A 5,000-nucleotide genomic window follows, 5' to 3' on the forward strand; every position below is an offset into this window, starting at 1 on the left:
ACTCGCACGCCGGGCCGGCCCGCTCTTTACCCCTGGTACCCCCAGCTCTACCCCTGGTACCCCCGCCATTGAAAATGAATGGGGGAATTTTTTCAATCTCCCAATCCGACCAAGAGGCCTCTTTTCCGGCCAAACTCGCACGCCGGGCCGGCCCGCTCTTTACCCCTGGTACCCCCAGCTCTACCCCTGGTACCCCCGCCATTGAAAATGAATGGGGGAATTTTTTCAATCTCCCAATCCGACCAAGAGGCCTCTTTTCCGGCCAAACTCGCACGCCGGGCCGGCCCGCTCTTTACCCCTGGTACCCCCAGCTCTACCCCTGGTACCCCCGCCATTGAAAATGAATGGGGGAATTTTTTCAATCTCCCAATCCGACCAAGAGGCCTCTTTTCCGGCCAAACTCGCACGCCGGGCCGGCCCGCTCTTTACCCCTGGTACCCCCAGCTCTACCCCTGGTACCCCCGCCATTGAAAATGAATGGGGGAATTTTTTCAATCTCCCACGCCGGCCAAGAGGCCTTTTTCCCGGGCACGCACGCTCGCCGGGCCGGCCCGCTATTATTAAACTCTCACCCCTGCAAGGAGGCCTTTTTCCCGGGCACGCACGCTCGCGGGGCCGGCCCGCTATTATTAAACTCTCACGCCGGCCAAGAGGCCTTTTTCCCGGGCACGCACGCTCGCCGGGCCGGCCCGCTATTATTAAACTCTCACGCCTGCAAGGAGGCCTTTTTCCCGGGCACGCACGCTCGCCGGGCCGGCCCGCTATTATTGAACTCTCACGCCTGCAAGGAGGCCTTTTTCCCGGGCACGCACGCTCGCGGAGCCGGCCCGCTATTATTAAACTCTCACGCCTGCAAGGAGGCCTTTTTCCCGGGCACGCACGCTCGCCGGGCCGGCCCGCTATTATTAAACTCTCACGCCTGCAAGGAGGCCTTTTTCCCGGGCACGCACGCTCGCCGGGCCGGCCCGCTATTATTAAACTCTCACGCCTGCAAGGAGGCCTTTTTCCCGGGCACGCACGCTCGCCGGGCCGGCCCGCTATTATTAAACTCTCACGCCTGCAAGGAGGCCTTTTTCCCGGGCACGCACGCTCGCCGGGCCGGCCCGCTATTATTAAACTCTCACGCCGGCCAAGAGGCCCTTTTCCCGGGCACGCACGCTCGATGAGCCGGCCCGCTATTATTAAACTCTCACGCCGGCCAAGAGGCCCTTTTCCCGGGCACGCACGCTCGATGAGCCGGCCCGCTATTATTAAACTCTCACGCCGGCCAAGAGGCCTTTTTCCCGGCCACGCACGCTCGCGGAGCCGGCCCGCTATTATTAAACTCTCACGCCTGCAAGGAGGCCTTTTTCCCGGGCACGCACGCTCGCCGGGCCGGCCCGCTATTATTAAACTCTCACGCCTGCAAGGAGGCCTTTTTCCCGGGCACGCACGCTCGCCGGGCCGGCCCGCTATTATTAAACTCTCACGCCTGCAAGGAGGCCTTTTTCCCGGGCACGCACGCTCGCCGGGCCGGCCCGCTATTATTAAACTCTCACGCCGGCCAGGAGGCATTTTTCCCGGGCACGCACGCTCGCCGTGCAGGCCCGCCATTTGCCTACCACACCGCCGTCTGGCGGACACCAAGCGGTACCGCCGACCCCTCCCGTTGAAAATGAATGGGGGATTTTTTTTCAATCCCCCAAGCCGGCCAAGAGGCCTTTTTCCCGGGCACGCACGCTCGATGAGCCGGCCCGCTATTATTAAACTCTTACGCCTGCAAGGAGGCCTTTTTCCCGGGCACGCACGCTCGCCGAGCCGGCCCGCTATTATTAAACTCTCACGCCGGCCAAGAGGCCCTTTTCCCGGGCACGCACGCTCGCCGAGCCGGCCCGCTATTATTAAACTCTCAGGCCCGCTATTATTAAACTCTCACGCCGGCCAAGAGGCCCTTTTCCCGGGCACGCACGCTCGATGAGCCGGCCCGCTATTATTAAACTCTCACGCCTGCAAGGAGGCCTTTTTCCCGGGCACGCACGCTCGCCGAGCCGGCCCGCTATTATTAAACTCTCACGCCGGCCAAGAGGCCTTTTTCCCGGGCACGCACGCTCGCCGAGCCGGCCCGCTATTATTAAACTCTCACGCCGGCCAGGAGGCATTTTTCCCGGGCACGCACGCTCGCCGTGCAGGCCCGCCATTTGCCTACCACACCGCCGTCTGGCGGACACCAAGCGGTACCGCCGACCCCTCCCGTTGAAAATGAATGGGGGATTTTTTTTTCAATCCCCCAAGCCGGCCAAGAGGCCTTTTTCCCGGGCACGCACGCTCGATGAGCCGGCCCGCTATTATTAAACTCTCACGCCGGCCAAGAGGCCCTTTTCCCGGGCACGCACGCTCGATGAGCCGGCCCGCTATTATTAAACTCTCACGCCTGCAAGGAGGCCTTTTTCCCGGGCACGCACGCTCGCCGAGCCGGCCCGCTATTATTAAACTCTCACGCCGGCCAAGAGGCCTTTTTCCCGGGCACGCACGCTCGCCGAGCCGGCCCGCTATTATTAAACTCTCACGCCGGCCAGGAGGCATTTTTCCCGGGCACGCACGCTCGCCGTGCAGGCCCGCCATTTGCCTACCACACCGCCGTCTGGCGGACACCAAGCGGTACCGCCGACCCCTCCCGTTGAAAATGAATGGGGGATTTTTTTTTCAATCCCCCAAGCCGGCCAAGAGGCCTTTTTCCCGGGCACGCACGCTCGATGAGCCGGCCCGCTATTATTAAACTCTCACGCCGGCCAAGAGGCCCTTTTCCCGGGCACGCACGCTCGATGAGCCGGCCCGCTATTATTAAACGCTCACGCCTGCAAGGAGGCCTTTTTCCCGGGCACGCACGCTCGCCGGGCCGGCCCGCTATTATTAAACTCTCACGCCGGCCAAGAGGCCCTTTTCCCGGGCACGCACGCTCGATGAGCCGGCCCGCTATTATTAAACTCTCACGCCGGCCAAGAGGCCTTTTTCCCGGCCACGCACGCTCGCGGAGCCGGCCCGCTATTATTAAACTCTCATGCCTGCAAGGAGGCCTTTTTCCCGGGCACGCACGCTCGCCGAGCCGGCCCGCTATTATTAAACTCTCACGCCGGCCAAGAGGCCTTTTTCCCGGGCACGCACGCTCGCCGAGCCGGCCCGCTATTATTAAACTCTCACGCCGGCCAGGAGGCATTTTTCCCGGGCACGCACGCTCGCCGTGCAGGCCCGCCATTTGCCTACCACACCGCCGTCTGGCGGACACCAAGCGGTACCGCCGACCCCTCCCGTTGAAAATGAATGGGGGATTTTTTTTCAATCCCCCAAGCCGGCCAAGAGGCCTTTTTCCCGGGCACGCACGCTCGATGAGCCGGCCCGCTATTATTAAACTCTTACGCCTGCAAGGAGGCCCTTTTCCCGGGCACGCACGCTCGCAGAGCCGGCCCGCTATTATTAAACTCTCACGCCTGCAAGGAGGCCTTTTTCCCGGGCACGCACGCTCGCCGGGCCGGCCCGCTATTATTAAACTCTCACGCCGGCCAAGAGGCCCTTTTCCCGGGCACGCACGCTCGCAGAGCCGGTCCGCTATTATTAAACTCTCACGCCTGCAAGGAGGCCCTTTTCCCGGGCACGCACGCTCGATGAGCCGGCCCGCTATTATTAAACTCTCACGCCTGCAAGGAGGCCTTTTTCCCGGGCACGCACGCTCGCCGGGCCGGCCCGCTATTATTAAACTCTCACGCCGGCCAAGAGGCCTTTTTCCCGGGCACGCACGCTCGCCGAGCCGGCCCGCTATTATTAAACTCTCACGCCTGCAAGGAGGCCTTTTTCCCGGGCACGCACGCTCGCCGGGCCGGCCCGCTATTATTAAACTCTCACGCCTGCAAGGAGGCCTTTTTCCCGGGCACGCACGCTCGCCGGGCCGGCCCGCTATTATTAAACTCTCACGCCTGCAAGGAGGCCTTTTTCCCGGGCACGCACGCTCGCCGAGCCGGCCCGCTATTATTAAACTCTCAGGCCCGCTATTATTAAACTCTCACGCCGGCCAAGAGGCCCTTTTCCCGGGCACGCACGCTCGCCGAGCCGGCCCGCTATTATTAAACTCTCACGCCTGCAAGGAGGCCTTTTTCCCGGGCACGCACGCTCGCCGGGCCGGCCCGCTATTATTAAACTCTCACGCCTGCAAGGAGGCCTTTTTCCCGGGCACGCACGCTCGCCGGGCCGGCCCGCTATTATTAAACGCTCACGCCTGCAAGGAGGCCTTTTTCCCGGGCACGCACGCTCGCCGGGCCGGCCCGCTATTATTAAACTCTCACCCCTGCAAGGAGGCCTTTTTCCCGGGCACGCACGCTCGCCGGGCCGGCCCGCTATTATTAAACTCTCACGCCGGCCAAGAGGCCTTTTTCCCGGGCACGCACGCTCGCCGAGCCGGCCCGCTATTATTAAACTCTCACGCCTGCAAGGAGGCCTTTTTCCCGGGCACGCACGCTCGCCGGGCCGGCCCGCTATTATTAAACTCTCACGCCTGCAAGGAGGCCTTTTTCCCGGGCACGCACGCTCGCCGGGCCGGCCCGCTATTATTAAACTCTCACGCCGGCCAAGAGGCCCTTTTCCCGGGCACGCACGCTCGATGAGCCGGCCCGCTATTATTAAACTCTCACGCCGGCCAAGAGGCCTTTTTCCCGGGCACGCACGCTCGCCGAGCCGGCCCGCTATTATTAAACTCTCACGCCTGCAAGGAGGCCTTTTTCCCGGGCACGCACGCTCGCCGGGCCGGCCCGCTATTATTAAACTCTCACGCCTGCAAGGAGGCCTTTTTCCCGGGCACGCACGCTCGCCGGGCCGGCCCGCTATTATTAAACGCTCACGCCTGCAAGGAGGCCTTTTTCCCGGGCACGCACGCTCGCCGGGCCGGCCCGCTATTATTAAACTCTCACGCCGGCCAAGAGGCCCTTTTCCCGGGCACGCACGCTCGATGAGCCGGCCCGCTATTATTAAACTCT

Source organism: Hippocampus guttulatus, unplaced genomic scaffold, assembly GCF_054856545.1.
Source record: "Hippocampus guttulatus isolate MCC_2025c unplaced genomic scaffold, RoL_Hgut_1.0 HiC_scaffold_115, whole genome shotgun sequence".
Taxonomy (NCBI): domain Eukaryota; kingdom Metazoa; phylum Chordata; class Actinopteri; order Syngnathiformes; family Syngnathidae; genus Hippocampus; species Hippocampus guttulatus.